Source organism: Macaca fascicularis, chromosome 12, assembly GCF_037993035.2.
Source record: "Macaca fascicularis isolate 582-1 chromosome 12, T2T-MFA8v1.1".
NCBI lineage: Eukaryota > Metazoa > Chordata > Mammalia > Primates > Cercopithecidae > Macaca > Macaca fascicularis.
Window position 1 is genome coordinate 118,734,384 of NC_088386.1, and position 17,233 is coordinate 118,751,616.

The window sequence follows — 17,233 nt, forward strand, 5'->3', positions numbered from 1 at the left end:
GTGCCTGCCACCACGCCTGGCTAATTTTTTGTATTTTTAGCAGAGATGGGTTTCACCATGTCGGCGAGGCTAGTCTTGAACTCCTGACCTCAGGTGATCTGCCTGCCTTGGCCTCCCAAAGTGCTGGGATTACAGACATGAGCCACTGTGCCCAGCCTAAATTCTTACGTATAGTGTAACTTTCACAAGGATTCATCTGCCTAGAAAAAACATAAGAATATACCCCCAAATGCTAACAGTGGCTGCTAATAGTGTTGAGACTGTTTCCTTTTTCAATTTTCATCTGTATTTTCTAGATAGTCTATAATTCCCACATACATTTTATAAAAAGGAAAAAATTATTTAAATGTTATTATAATTTTTTTAATATTAAAGGATAAAAGGAATCACAGAAATTACCAGATATGTTTCAGTCTGATAACTGATAGATAACAATAGTAAGTAGACTAGGCACGGTGGCTCACGCCTGTAATCCCAGCACTTTGGGAGGCCAAGGTGAACAGATCACTTGAGGTCAGGAATTCAGCATCAGCCTGGCCAACATGGTGAAACCCTGTCTCTACTGAAAACACAAAAATTAGCTGGGTTTGGTGGCAGGTGCCTGTAATCCCAGCTACTCAGGGGGCTGAGACAGGAGAATTGCTTGAACCTGGGAGGCGGAGGTTGCAGTGAACCGAGATCGCACCACTGCACTCCAACGTGGGAGACAGAGCAAGACTCTCTCAGCAACAACAACAACAAAAAAACTAAGTAGCCCAGGTCTGCATTCTAACATAAGTTGACCATCCTGGTAGCACAGCATTACTATACACTTGTTAATATCTTTTATTCCCAACCCTTTTGAAAATGTCACTGCACTCCATTTGCCTCTCTCTCCCCTTCCATTTGGGACCTCAGGTCATGTTTCAATGACTCATTCATTTAATTCCTGTCATGCAGAAATGCATCTTCTGCTAGGCAGCCCTTGAAGCCACCTCTTGTGTCACCTGGTGCTCCCATAGCACAGCACTCAGCAGATTGCATTGTAATGCCTGTTTGCCAGCTTCTTTCTCTCACTAAACAATAAACTGCTCAAGGGCAGGGACCATGTCCATGTTATTTCTCATGATAAATCCAACACCTGAGGCAGTGTCTGGTATAGTCCTGGGATCTATTGTTTGCAACTCAGACCCACTCTCCCCCTCCTCTGCTCTGCTCTGTGCCCTTGGAAGCTGGCCCACAGTGACACCAACCAACTCCTTTGCCCTCTGGCTTTCAGGTGGGTTTGGCCCAGGCGTGGAGCAGGTTTTGTTGGAGTTTAAAGCTCACAGGTCTTCGGTGTTTTCTTAAGAAAATAAGATTATAGGCCAGGCACGGTGGTTCATGCCTGTAATCTCAGCATTTGGGGAGGCCAAGGTGGGAGGATTGCTTGAAGCTGGAGTTTCAAGACCAGCCTGGCCAATATAGTGAGACCCCATCTCTATTATAAAACTTATTTTTTAAATAAAAAGATTATAAAATTATGAATACAAAATAAGGTACAAAAGTAAATATTTTCAATAAGAAAAAAATACATCCTGAAAAATAGCATCATATTTTTTGTCAATGAACTTCCTAATATGCCTCTGTAATAATTTTTCCCCTATATTTTTGGTCTGAATTCTCTTGGGTGCCTCTTCTGTGACAACAGTTTTGTAATATTATGTACAATGAAGAGACTAGATAATTCAATTTTTCTTCTGGCACAGTGTACTATTTTTTAGAAGTTCTTTTACCTCATAGCCTATTACTGGTGACATCATTTAAATTTCTAGTAGTTTTGTCAAATTCGGGAAATACATTGGCAATGTGTTTTGTTTTGTTTTGTTTTTCCCCTAAATGAGCTGTAAGGGTTGAAGAAATGTTCCGACTAGCTTCTGGAACTTTTCAACTTGATCCCTGAGCCCCTTCCCCGTATACACATACACACACACACGCACACACACACTCCACAGAACACAGTGACATCACAGGGTGACTCTGACCCTGCACAGAGGATGGTAGGCGTATTCCTGAAAATTCCTCCACTGGAAAGGCAAAGACACAGATAGGACTGTGAACCACATGTCTTTCCCCCCAAATGCAAAGTAAGCATATCTCCAACTCAATTTCCCCTCAGCGTGACACTTCAAATTCCCATGATCATTTTCAGAACCACATGATACAGAATTCTGGTGGAGAGTGTGAAGAGATGGCAGACTTAACTATCTGCAGTTGTGTTACATTTGGAGGCTGGGCATGGTGGCTCACACCTGTAATCCCAGAACTTTGGAAGGCCAAGGTGGGTAGATCACTTGAGGTCAGGAGTTCGAGACCAGCCTGGGCAACATGGTGAACCCCATCTCTACAAAAAGTACAAAAAAAGAAAAAAAATGTCTGGCTACGATGGTGTGCACCGGTGCTCCCAGCTACTGAGGAGACTGAGGAAGGTGAATTCCTTGAGCCTGAGAGGTGGAGGTTGCAGTGAGCCAAGGTCACGCCATTGCACTCCAGCCTGGGTGATGGGAGTGAAACCCTGTCTCAAAAAAAAAAAAAAGAAAAAGAAAAAAGAAAAAAAGGTGTGTTACATTTGGACATTTTACAAAACCCCCATGACCATGTGAACACTGCTAGGGCCCACCCAGAGTCTTAGAAGGGACCAGTGTTCATGAAAGTTGCTGCTAGTTAACAGTCATTAGCTTCACGGCAAATCCACCTCTGGTTCTACCAGTGGGAAACATTAACAGCAGGTCAGAGAGAGGGAGGAGGATGAAGGTAGGATATTTACTTCCCTGGCTTCCTCCCTACAGGGTTGCTGCAAGCTGGCTAAGTTCTGCAACCAAGGTCACAGCTCCTGTGAGGTGGCCCTCTTCACAGAGAGGCCGCTACGCCCAAGTCCTAGTAACTGCTTTATCCTCTTGTCCATTGAGGCTTAGGGACAGCAATAGAGCCCACTACATTATTCCTTGTGCTTTCCTTATATGTTTCCTGAACCTTTTAAACGCTCTCTTTATTAAACTCTCCTCAAGCTCTTAACTGCTCCCTCTGTTTTCTCTAGGGTTTCTGACTGTTATTGAGTGAATAAATAAATTAGCACTAGAAAAAGCATGGACTTTAGAAGAGGATCAGAATTTAAAACCAGCCTAGAAGGGTAGAGTCGGGGGAACTCAACTTGTTTCCCACCACCTCCATCGACCTCTTGTGGCATCCTGATGTTCAGAAGGAGAAGAACATTCTAGAAGGAGAAGAACATTCTAGAAGGAGAACAAAATTCTATCACCAAGAAGTATAATACACTTGTGCCAAAGGTGTGCACAATCAGCCAAGTGACCTGAGAAATGCAAGTCCTGGCTCTATTGAGGTCATCAAGGAGAAAGCAAGCCAGCTGGCAAGCCAGGAACCTGTCTCAAAGTAAACATGTGGCTTGTGACCTCGAGGATGTGCGTATGTTTATTGTTGGAGCAGTTGCTTTCTCCCTGTCTCTCACCAGCTCTCAAAAGACCTGTTTAAGTTTTCTGTAAGAGGATATATCTCATGAGCAGATGCAAATGTGCTTCTTTATTCTTCTCTGGCTAACAACAATCAAAGTTACAGTCATGAATATTCGCCTTCTCAGGCTGCTCTGTCAGAGATTTTTCTGGCTGGGAGTGGTGGTTCACACCTGTCATCCCAGCACTTTGGGAGGCGGAGGTGGGCAGGAGTTTTGAGGTCACGAGTTCGAGACCAGCCTGGAAACATGGTGAAACCTTGTCTCTACTAAAAATACAAAAATTAGCCAGGCGTGGTGGCGTAGGCCTGTGATTTCCGCTCCTCGGGAGGTTGAGGCAGGAGAATCGCTTCGACCTGAGAGGTGGAGTTTGCAGTGTTGCAAGATCACACCACTGCACTCCAGCCTGGGCAACAGAGTGAGACTCCATCTCAAAAAAAGAAAAAAAGAGATTTTTCTTAAAGCTGTGAGCCATAAGGTTGGGCACGATAGCTCATGTCTGTAATCCCAGCACACTGGGAGGCCAAGGTGGGAGGACTGCTTGAGCCCAGAAGTTCAAGACTAGACTGGACAACATGGTGAGACCCTGTCTCTACAAAAAAAAAAAATAGCCAGGCATGGTGGTGCACTCCTGTTGCCCTAGCTACTCAAGAGGGTGAGGCAAGAAGATTGCTTGAGCCCTTGAAGTTGAGGCTGCAGTGAGCTGTGGTCATGCCACTGCACTCTAGCCTGTGCAACAGTGAACTTGTCTCAAAAAAAAAAAAAAAAAAAAGGGCTGCAAGCCATGTTGTTTAGAGTCTCTCAAGAGAGACTGTTTTTTTCTGGTCTTCATTCTTGGTGTCAAAGGCAACAAAATATTATACCAAAATACATTCCCGTGCTCGAACATTTCCAGCGGAATATAACTTGTCTCAAAATGGGAACCAGAAATGATGCTATGTCATCAAGTCAGTGATTGCTATTGCAGAAAATATGACAGTCTGATTTGAAGAAATGCTGATATGCTATTAAGGGGAAGCGTGCTATTTTAACATAGTTTATTTATTTAGAGAAAAATCTCATAGGTTGGCAGCTTCACACCTGTCTATTAACCCTGCTTCCCGCATACTTCCATTTTGATGTCTAGTACTGATAATGCAGATTTCTTTCAATGCTATCATATTAATATTTCCCAGCTCAGTTAACTTACATGTCGACAATAAACCTTGACAGCAGGTGAGGAATATATTGGCTTTCTGGCCAATGTGCTGAGCTTTGTGAAAAATGCCTCTTTGAGGGTTATGTACTTTGAGTTCTGTTTATGGTTATGGAGATAGAGTTTCCTCACTCAATTATCATGCACTCAAAGTCTCTCAATTTATTCTCTCTTATGATTAATGGCATACATAATGGAAAATGTGAAGTTACAGCTATAATCAGGGTTATAAAACAGCAAAAGGTTCTCTGGCCTGCCCAGAAACCAAACCTATGACAATCGTGTGATTAGCCCCATGTGTTGACCACAGGTTTATGGACACCTCTTAAAAAAGGACTATTGATATGAATGTGGTCTTTCTATTGCAGCAAGGGACAGATCCTGTCATCTGCTGAAAATAGTGCTCTAAAGTATATGAGTTATTTCACTCATTAAAGATAACTGGGCCGGACGCGGTGGCTCACGCCTGTAATACCAGCACTTTGGGAGGTCGAGGCGGGCAGATCACGAGGTCAGGAGATCGAGACCATCCTGGCTAATACAGTGAAACCCCGTCTCTACTAAAAAATACAAACAAACTAGCCGGGCGAGGTGGCGGGCACCTGTGGTCCCAGATACTCAGGAGGCTGAGGCAGGAGAATGGCGTAAACCCAGGAGGCGGAGCTTGCAGTGAGCTGAGATCCGGCCACTGCACTCCAGTCTGGGAGACAGAGCGAGACTCCGTCTCAAAAATAATAATAATAATAATAATAATAATAATAATAATAATAATAAACTGAACATGAATTCCTCAGCTAGAAACATTTCTAGTTGTACTAGGTTGGTGCAAAAGTAATTGCGGTTTCTCCAGACTTTCAATGGTAAAATATGAGAGAGGTAAGAACTGATGACACCTACATTGATATGTTCTGGAAATTATTGCTCAGGAAGATATATGTAAACCAATAAATAACTTAACTCTTAATAATTTGCTTCAGGAGATTCCTGCAAACTTATTTATCTAGGAAAACAGTTTGCTTATGTGAGAAACCAACCCTCCTATCAGAAATGGATTGCTCACCTGAGAAAAAACCTTGTGGATCACATCAAAAGCCTTCCCTCACTGGGTCCGTCAATACTACACTATTATGTCATCAACTCTGCCTGGCATCAATCAGTTCTCTGTAGTGAAAAATCAGCCTACTGCCACTTGAGCCTGACCCCAAGTTCTATAAATAGCTTTTCTTGAAATCCTCCTTCTGAGACAGTATCTGTCAAGGTGGTGTTTTCCTTCACTACAGTGAGTCTAACAAAATTAGCTTTGGGGGAGTTGACAGTCAACAGAAGGGAGGAAATAACTAATATTTATTGACTGTAGGTGTAGCTTCTCATTGTATATCAAACTGTTATGTTTTATTGTCCAATTCCATTGCTGATTTGTATTGAACACATTAAATATATTTGGTATAAGTCCATGTTAAGTTACACTATGACTTCGGCTGGGAAAAGTAAAGTCTTTATCTCGTTGTTCTGAACTCTAAGATTCATAGTGAAAAGCAGTAGACATTTGAAGCTTTCTTTACTCTTAGTTAACAATGGTGACATTTTAAGGCCTTAACGAAGCTTCCACTTTTCATCCTTCATGTGCATCTGGCATCTACAAATGTAGTGTTAACAGAAGTGGGTGCGGAAAATCCTTCCTTTCCACCTTCCCCTTCTGCCCAACTCCTACCGCCCTGAGGTTAGCTTCTATGGCCATTACCTGTGCTCAAACAGCTTTATGACTCCATAATTCTTTGCACAACCCTGGTATTATGAGTTGAATTTTGTTCCCCCCCGCCGCCCCCCTGCAAAGACATATTGAAGTCCTAACCCCCACTACTTCAGAATGTGACCTTATTTGGAAGTAGGGTCAAGTCAACTTAAAATGAAGTCAGCAGAGTTGGGTCCTAATCCAATATGACTGGTATCCTTTTAAAGAGGGGAAATTTGGGTACGGAGACAGATATACACAAAGGAAAGGTGTTGTTAAGACACACAGACAGAAGACAGCCAATGGACAAGAGTGATGCCTCTATAAGCCCAGCAATGTCAAGGGTTATGGGCAAACACCAGGAGCTAAAAGAGGAAAGGAAGTATTCTCCCCTGGAGCCATCAGAAAGAGCAAATGGCTTGGGCAACACCATGATTTCAGACTTCTAGCCTCCAGAAATGTGAGTCAACAAACTTCCTTTTTTAAAGTCATTCTGTTTTGTTACTGTATTTTTTTTTTGTTATGGTAGCCCCCAAAACAAATATATCCATAGTCAACATTTTAAAGGAAAGACTGATTACATAAAACATTTCATTATGTTTTATCTTAGATGTAATTCACCTTATTCACCTTAAATTGCTACTTAATGTGGTTCAAGGCAATGGTATTAGTTCATTCTTACACTGCTATAAAGATACTTTCTGAGACTGGGTAATTTATGAACAAAAGGAGTTTGATTGATTCACAGTTCCTTATGGCTGGGGGAGCCTCAGAAAACTAACAATCATGGCAGAAGCCAAAGGGAGATCAGGCACCTCTTCACAAGATGATAGGAAAGAGAAGAGAGAGCAACAGAGGCACTGCCAAACACTATAAAACCATCAGATCTCGTGAGACCTCCCTCATTATCATGAAAACAACATGGGGGAACCTGCCACCATGATCCAATCACCTCCCACCGGATCCCCTACTTGACACATGGGAGTCACAATTCAAGATGAGATTTGGGTGGGGACACAGAGCCAAACCATATCAGTGATATCATTACTGGATATCCATTATAACTCTTTATAACTCTTTATTTTTCTTTATAACTCATTTCGAAATAAGTCATCTTTTCCTGAAATATGACTTTGGGACCTGGATCTACTCTGGCCTGGGTGCTTCACATATGCGACTTAAATTGTTGAAGTAGTTATCAATAACCTTTTCTGAAGATGGGGGAATAATTTCTAAAATGTTAACTTGCCCAAGATCATAGGACTGATAAATAATGAAGTTAGTTATGTGAACTGTCCTCTTAAAATAAAGTCCACCTTTCAAATCTGCAATTTCATTATTAAAGGCACTAATTATAAGCATTAACTTACACTAAGAAATCATCACAAGATCGATCAATGCCCAAGGTGAGAAGGAGAACAGGCTGCTTTGAACAAATAAGATGGTAATGTCCAAAACCTTTTCTTTAACTTTTCAAAGAATGGTATGTATAAATATTTAATCAAGAAAGATTAGGTTCAAATCTAGTGAGACCTCCTCACATCAGATCTTGTAGTAGGCACTGTCATAGATAATAACTTTTCAATACTCATACCAGCAAAAAAACTATTAGTATGTATTAAGATTATAAAGTATTCACATTAGGCCGGGTGCCGTGGCTCATGCCTGTAATTCCAGCACTTTGGGAGGCCTAGGTGGGCGGATCACTTGAGGTCAGGAGTTTGAGACCAGCCTGCACAACGTGGTGAAACCCCTGTCTCTACTAAAAGCACAACAATTAGCTGGTGGTGTGCGCCTGTAATCCCAGCTACTCTGGAGGCTGAGGCAGGAGAACTGTTTGAACCCAGGAGGTAGAGGCTGCCGTGAGCCAACATCATGCCACTGCACTCCAGCCTGGGTGGCAGAGCGAGACTCCATCTCAAAATCAATCAATAAATAAGAAAGTATTCATATTAAAACAACACAAATATACCTTACTGACAAGCAGGGATACCTTGGAATTCTCCACCCTCCCTCATGTAGTCCTAGAGATGGATTGGATAAAATGTTTAAAATGTTGTGTGATGGACTTCTTTTTATACTTTTATTTAGTATCTTGAGAACTCAGTGTTTCTCAAGATTTGACTTACTGTACAAGATTGTACATGGTGTACCATGCATACTATACTTCGTGAGTCATTTAAGGGATTTTCAAAAAATCATTTTAATTACACATAATTTTTGCCTCTGTGAACACCCCTGGTTTAACGTGCAATTTCATAACAGTTGCTATGATTCAGCTCCGAATTTTGCTCTGGATTTTCAGGATCCAGTATTAGAAGAACAACATAATCATAAAAAGTTCTGGACTAGCATATGTAAAGGCTGATTTTGAAGAGCTCAGAAGGGGAACTGGTGCTCTTAGCAGCTGGGGTGGACTCACTGGGGAAAAACGTCCTCTACATAAACTTTACTAGTTTGATTAGGAGACAGGTTCTTCTGATCGAATTTTTGCAAAGCAGTTGAAAGAGGATCTCACAACGTTCTTAGGACAAAAGTTGAAGTGTGAGCTGAATGATCACAATGTGAATCTATCATATGTTGAAGCCCCCTAACTAAAGTGGACACTGGGGACAGGTTGAAAGACTATCCTGACCTCCTTAGAATTATGAAGAGCTTAAATTTGTCACATTTGCAGATAATGTCGATCTGGAAGGAATAGCATGCCCTGCATAATAGAATTGAAATCTGAGAATAAATCAATAACTTAGAAATACAAGTCAAATCTAACACCATAAAATATACTAATGGTGAATATAAATTTTGTTCTAAGATCTTTAGTCCGACTACATAAGTAAAGGAAGATGAAAGGGTGGAAAAGATTCATGTTTTTTAGTTGGCTCCATCCCAAGCAGGAAGAACGTAGAAGTTGATGCAAAAGTGAACTACCTTAGAGATAACCCAGACAATGGAAATAATAATCTGACATCTCTGGCTTTTCACAAGCTACCCCTTGACCAGTCAGTGGTGTCATCTGGGGCAATGAAGTCTAGTAGAAACATTGATAAACTGGAGCATACTCAGAGGAGAGCATCTAAAACATGAGAACTCTTAAAGTTCTGTCCCATGAGGACTCAACTGGAGATGCTTCATGTGGATGAGAAAAGAGTTACAGGAGATATGACAGCTGTCTTCAAATATTTGTATGGCTGTCATTAGGAAGAAGTATTCAAATCCATTGGTGTAGCTCCCACAGGGCAGAACCAGCAACCAGAGGCGTGAGTTAGAGGAAGGCTGATTCGGATTCAAAATAAAAACATCTTTCTGGACCTGCTGAAAATGGGATAGTCTGTCTCCTTTCCCTGAAGATTTTCAAGCAAGTATGAATGGCCCCTGATTGAGACTCACAATGCCTGCTCAATATCCATCCTCTACTTTCCTTCTTTCTGACTATATCTAATTTTACTTAGAGGTGAACGGACGACCCAGTTCTAACCTTTGATCTTAGATCTTAGAGAAATTCCCTGCTGAGGCATTTGGATAAGCTTTTGATTTCCTGATAAGAAGGGACAGATATAACTGGTGGCCACCCTCTCCCTTATTCTGCCTGGAATGCAGATGGGATACTAAGAGTTACAGAAGCCATCTTAAAACCACAAGTTAAAGCCAAGAAAATCAAGGAGAAATAGTTCTGATATCACTGAGCTGCTAAACCAAAGCCAGCAACTGCTTACCTACAGACACCTTGCTGGGTTAGAAAAATACATTTTTGTTTGTTTAAGCTACTGCAGTCAGATATTCTATTATTTGGGCCTGGCATGGTGGTTCACACCTGTAATCCCAGCATTTTAGGAGGCCGAGGCATACAGATCACTTGAGGCCAAGAGTTTAAGACCAGTCTGGCCAACATGGTGAAAATCTGTCTCTACTGAAAATACAAAACATAGCCAGGTGTGGTGGTGCATGCCTGTAATCTCAGCTACACGGGTGGCTGAAGCATAAGGATCACTTGAACCTGGGAGGCGGAGGTTGCAGTGAGCTGAGATTGCACCACTGCACTCCAGCCTGGGCAACAGAACAAGACCCTGTCTCAAAAAAAGAAAAAAAAAAAAAAGATATTCTGTTATTTGCAGCTAATTGCATTCCTAACTTATTCAGGAAAAGTGGAATACAAAGAGCAATGGCAGCAGATTAGATTCACTCCAGAATCCTTCCAACCTTGAGATTCTTTTAGTCCACAATCTAAGTTAATGTTCTTAAACTTTTCTACATTTAACCCATAAGTATCCTTCTAAGTACTTACTGTATAGATGACAGTACACTAAGAGTACTGAATACTCCCTTATATGTGTATAGTATCAAAGCCTCTTACTTTTTGTTGAGAGTCAATAGTATACTGGAATCAATCCCACATTGATGTCATTGTAAGGAAAGATGATTTTACTTTGGAATGAGTTTTGCATAGCAATTCTAATACAATTTTGTAGTTGATGACCATTGTTTCAGACCTAGATCCATTTGTTCAAAGAACTTGTGTCCTTTAGCCCAGGGCCTGTGAAGAGAATTTTGGGGATTTCCAATAGGTCAACATCTAGGTCAACATTTAGGTCAACATCTCCCCTTCCCTCTAGCACACACACAGTGTAAGAGAGATAATGATACCCTGAAACTACTAGGGAGAGTGTCCTGGGGAAGCAGAGTGTGTCCCCAAGCTAGGGGAAAACCTGTGGTCATTGTCCTGCTTTTGAACATGGGGAAGAGTATCGGGAGAAGTCTCAACCCCAGCACTTTGGATGGAGGCCTCCACTGAATAGCTTCCTCTGAGACGGGCATCTCCTTTCTGTGCAGTTATCCTAGCATAATCCTGGTTGGCTGAAGGTCTGGAGCCCTCAGATTGAGGGTCGGTCTCCTGCACACCAACATAACCTCAGAGACAAGGTGGACAGTGGCCTAGGTGCAAGGGTTTGCTGCAGCACCTCTGCAAGATGGTAAGGTATCCAAGCAGGGATGCCAGGGTCAGCCGTAGAACCAGAAGGGTGCCCAGTCTAGTAGGGTGGAGACAGAGCTCAAGCCAACTATGACCACAAGTGGAGGTGGACCCCATCCTGGTTCCTTGGTGGTGTCCAAAGGCAACAACACCAACAAGATGGGTGAGTGGAGGGATCAGTTATCCTGAGGACTCCATCCTGATTTGCCAAGAGCTATGGTTTCCCAGGCAATTTGGAGGAGGGCTAGAAACCACATGCCCCTAGGAGATGGGAGAAAACCTCTTGAAACATAGCTGGGAAGTCCAGTTCACATTCCAGAAACTTTTATTACAGGCTTGAGCTGAATAAAGTTTCCATTGTAATCAAGGTCTGAGATTTCTCACCAACAGTGGAGGCAGGTGTGGCCTCAGAAATTAGGACATTGCATATCAGGCCATTTAATAAATATTTTTCAAACTGTGAACTGCAACCCATTAATGAGTCATGAAATCAACGCAGTGGGTCTGTAACAACATTTTTTTTTTTTTTTTTTTTTTTTTTTGAGACGGAGTCTCGCTCTGTCGCCCAGGCTGGAGTGCAGTGGCCGGATCTCAGCTCACTGCAAGCTCTGCCTCCCAGGTTTTTACGCCATTCTCCGGCCTCAGCCTCCCGAGTAGCCGGGACTACAGGCGCCCGCCACCTCGCCCGGCTAGTTTTTTGTATTTTTTAGTAGAGACGGGGTTTCACCGTGTTAGCTAGGATGGTCTCGAACTCCTGACCTCGTGATCCGCCCGTCTCGGCCTCCCAAAGTGCTGGGATTACAGGCTTGAGCCACCGCGCCCGGCCAATGTAACAACATTTTTTAAAAATGAGAAAGATAGTAAAATAAAATAGGTTAGAAAGAAAAAATCAGAGTGCATTCCCTGTAGTAGAGGTAATTAATGTGAAACTTCTATTACGGTGTGTATGTGTGTGTGTACGTGTGTGTGTGTGTGTGTGTGTGTGTGTTTTGCAGATTTTTTTTTTAATGGAGTCTCACTCCATTGCCCAGACCGGAGTGCAGTGGTGTGATCTCAGCTTACTGCAACATCCACTTCCCGGGTTGAAGAGATCCTCGTGCCTCAGCCTCCCAAGTAGCTGGGATTACAGGTGTGCACAACCACACCTAATTTTTTGTTTTTAGTAGACACGGGTTTTCACCATCTTGGCTAGGCTGGTCTCGAACTCCTGACCTCTAGTGATCTGCCAGCCTCAGCCTCCCAAAGTGCTGGGATTACAGGTATGAGCCACCGCACCTGGCCTGTTCCAGATTTTGATGTAAAATATATTTCTTACCGTAAGAGTAAAAAATGTTTGAAAGCCACGGATTCTCACTGCTTAGATAAGCACTTAATTTGCATAACACAGTCTTTAGGACATTTCGTAGCCTGTTTCATTTTATGACTAAACTATCAGGAAGCAAAGTGATCCAGGGCATTGACTGACATTAATTAAGCAAATGTCTCCTAGTTTGAGGAGGATGACATGTTCTAGTTTTCTGTAGCTCTTTTGACACATTTGAATATTCCTCCTTTATTCAAGGAGAGGATTGTTTGCTCTTTTGCTGTTCTTATTTCCGTCTTTCTCATTATTAGCGACATTATGTTAGTGAAATAATGTCCCGGGACATTGTTTACCTAAATCTTCATAATTTTGATCATTGGTTCCAACATTCCTCCTTTGCATATGATATCACTTCACATCCACTAGGATGGCTATGATCATAAAGACGTAAGTGTTAGCCAGAATGTGGGGAAATTGGAAACCTCATACACTGCTGTTGGGAAAATAAAATGGCGCAGTCATTATGGAGAAGAGTCCGTTCGTTCTTCAAAAGGTTGAACATGAAGTTACCATATGATCCAGCAATTCCGTTCCTAGGTATATACCCAAGAGAAATGAATACATATGTCTATACGAAACTTGTACACAAATGTTCACAGCAGCATTACTTATAATAGCTCAAAGATGGAAGCAATCCAGATATTTATCAACGGATTAATGGATAGACAACTGTGATATATCCATGCAATGGAATCTTATTCAGCCATAAAATGGAATGAAGTTCTGACACATACTACAACATGAACAAATTTCTAAAACATAATGCTAAGTGAAAGAAACCAGACACAAAATGTCACAAATTGTAAGATTCCATTTTTATGAGATGCCCAGAACAGGCAAAATCTTTAGAGATAAACAGTAGGTTAGTGATTGCCAGGGACTGGGGAGAAGAGAGGGCAAAGGGAGTTGTCTGGAAATGGAAAATGACTGGTAATGGGTTTCTTTGGGGGATGATTAAGATGTTCTAAAGTTGATTGTGATGATGGTTGCACAGCTCTGTGAACATACTAAAAACCACAGAATTACTCACTTTAAATGGATGCATTATATGGTATGGCAGTTATATTTCAATAAAGCTATGGTTTTGAAGAAGCACAGGTAGACAGATGAGCTCTCAAACAAGAGTCAGGACTTTTGGGGATGATAGAAAGTTTCTACATCTTGATTGTGGTGGTGATTAACAGGTCTATCAATTTGTCATGCCTCACTGCAATGTCTATAAATTAGTCCTCAATAAAGTTAATGCTGGGGCTGTGTTTGCCCCAACTTACAAACCTGCAGCTTCAATTCTCCTAGAGGTTCAAGATACTCCTCATATCATATACATGGATGTGGGTCACTAGCCCTGTTGCTCCCAGGATTCCCTGAATTTCGCTGATTCTTTCTCTCTTTCTCTGAAATGAATCCAGAATGTCCAGAATCCAGAGAAGTAAGCCTGGCTGGGGCTGAAAACCTGCTATGAAGCTGGCAGGAGCCCCTTTTACCTTTTATAAGGAAGGACACTGACCCTGTGTGTGATGTGTATGACATCCCAATGCTCGCTCGGCAGCAAGGCTCAGCTGAGAGGACTCAGAAGTGGGCAGGAGATTCTAACTCATGCTCTCACTAACCTTCGGCTTCAGTCAGGTGCCTGATAGCTGACGTGACACCCCACTGACTTCCCACCATCCAGCGTCACATTCTTTCCCCACAGGATCATGTCCCAGTTGTTTAGCCTCAGGCTTCATAGTGCGGCACTCCCTCACGTTCCTTGACTAGATTACTTCCTTCCATTTATTCACATGGGGACCTCAGTAAATAGAGGTGAACTCTGCTTGGGTGACCAAGAATTCCAATTCCTGAACCTCTAGGAAGCTGCTGGAACAGAGCCGGAACAGTTGTTTCAAGGCGCTACCAATGACGGCTGCATCTTCTAAACTTTCCTAGGAAGCAAGAGTCTTGAGTAGCTGGGATTTTTTTCTTTTCTTTTCTTTGTTTCTTTTTTTTTTTTTTTTTTTTTTTTTTTTTTGAGACAGAGTCTCACTCTGTCACCCACGCTGGAGTGCAGTGGCACAATCACAGCTCACTGCGGCTTTGACCTCCTGGGCTCAAGAGATCCTCCCACATCACCCTCAGCCTCCCAAGTAGCTGAGACCACGGGCAAGAACCACATGCCTGGCTAATTCATAAAAAAACAAAATTTGTAGAGACAGGTTCTCATTATGTTGCCCAGGCATATAATGGGCTCAAGTAATCCTCTGGCCTCGGCCTTCTAAAGTGTTGGGATTACAGGCATAAGCCACCATGTTCAGCGGAGTAGCTGTTTTCCATAATAATTATTCATATTTATAGAATACTGACAAGGTATCTGGGACTTACAAAGATTATTTTATATAATCTTCACAATAATTTTATTGGTATGGTATTATTTTCTTTATGTTACAAATGAAGATTAGGCTTCGAAAGTTTAAGTAACCTGTCAAAGGTCGCATCACTGGAATATTTTAAAGCAGGGATGCAATGGTAAAGGCACCAGTCAGAGCTCAGAATCCTGTTCCAATTGGGATATACACATGAACTTCACAAATGAATGAAAGGAAGATACTCTTGTGAAGTATGAATTCATCTCCTAGAAACTTTATTTCCCTGTGGGCTTCTCACCCACTGAAACAGGACATTTCAAGACTTTAGGTAAAAGGCACATATTCAGTAGAGCAACTCAGTTACGTCTCAGATTTGAATCAAACTTAAAAACCTGGATCAAATGCAACACCACCATTGGCTTGACTGTCAGACTCGAGAGAGCATGTAGGAGTGAAAGCAAGGATTACTAACTTAGTTACTAAAGTTAGGTATCAAGAACTAAGCCTGGACAATGGAGTTTCTTTCTTAAAAATAAAAAATAAGTCTTTTCACTTTTTAAAACTTTAAAAACCAGTATGTCATTGTTTTTCACTTTTCATGGCTAGGAGGATATGATGAAGGGAAACTGAAACCCACATCTGGCAAGTAGAAGAAGAGAGCAAAAGGAAAAGCAGAGAAGTTTAAACAAAGATTGCTACCTGCTGCTGCCTGGGGGCCACTGTGTGTGTGTGTGTGTGTGTGTGTGTGTGTGTGTGTGTGTGTGTGTGTGTGTGTGTGTTTGTGTGTGTTAAGTGACAGGAGAAGGAAAGAGAGAAGGACTTAGCTAGATTTGGGGAAGCCAGAGCATCTTGGGCCCTCAGGAGAACTGAAGCTATAGGTTTGTAAGTTGGGACTGTGTAACTCAGCATGAGATAATGGTGGGCAGGTGCCGTGAGAAGCCAGGGGCTAGGTAAGCCTGAAGCAGTGGTCCTCCTCCCCAAAACCTGACACACACAGGAATGAGACCTCCTCCTATGCCTGGAAGGGAGGGCGTGGCCGTTCTGAGTGTGCAGTGGACCAGCAGGGGCCTGGGTTGGCAGATGGGCATCCCAAGACCAGGGATACCAGCACCACAGGTGCTGAAACCACCAGCTAGAGAAACCAGCGGATCTTACTGAAAGCCATGGGTCAGGAACATCTCAGCTCTCAAGCAGACCAGGAAGGAGACCAGTCCCTCTGTGGAGATCAGTGTGGATCCAGCAGACAAGCAGGGGCTCTCATCCACCCCAGGGTCCTGTAAACCAGTGGTCCCCAGCTTTTAGGCAACAGGGACTGGTTTCGTGGAAAACAATTTTTCCACAGATGGTGGCAGGGGAACAGCTTCGGGATGAAACTTGCTCCACCTCAGTTCATCAGGCATTAGACTCTCATAAGGAGCGTGCAACCTAGATCTCTCAGGTACACAGTTCACAATGGTGTTGGCCTCTCATGAGAATCTAGTGCTGGCACTGATCTGACAGGACCAGAGCTCAGGAGGTAATGCTCACTTGCCCATCACTCATCTTCCGCTGTGCAGCCCGGTTCCTAACAGGCCATGGACCAGTCTTGTCCAAGGTCCAGGGGTTGGGGACCCCTGCTATAAACCACATATACCCCAGTAACCCCAGAGGCCATGTTGGAAAGGAGCGGGCAGAAGGAGAAGAGGAAAAGACCTCAAGAGACCCAGCATTTGTCTAAAGGAACTGTTTAAATAATGGAATTGGAATAAAGGGGTCTGAATCTTAGGTGTTTCCTCTGCTGTGGCCCCAGATGTGTCCCCTGAAAAATCCATATGCCAAGCTACCTCAGAAGGTGACTATATTTAGGCCAGGCATGGTGGCTCATGCCTGTAATCCCAGCACTTCAGGAGGCCGAGGTGGGAGGATCACCTGAGGTCAGGAGTTTGAGACTAGTCTGGTCAACATGGCGAAACTCCGTCTCCACTAAAAATACAGAAATTAGCCCGGTGTGGTGGCGCATGCCTGTAATCCCAACTACTCGGGAGGCTGAGGTAGGAGAATCACTTGAACTCAGGAGGTGGAGGCTGCAGTGAGCCGAGATGGCACCATTGTACTCCAGGCTGGGAGACGGAGTACGGCTCCATCTGAGAAAAAAAAAGAATGCAACTATAT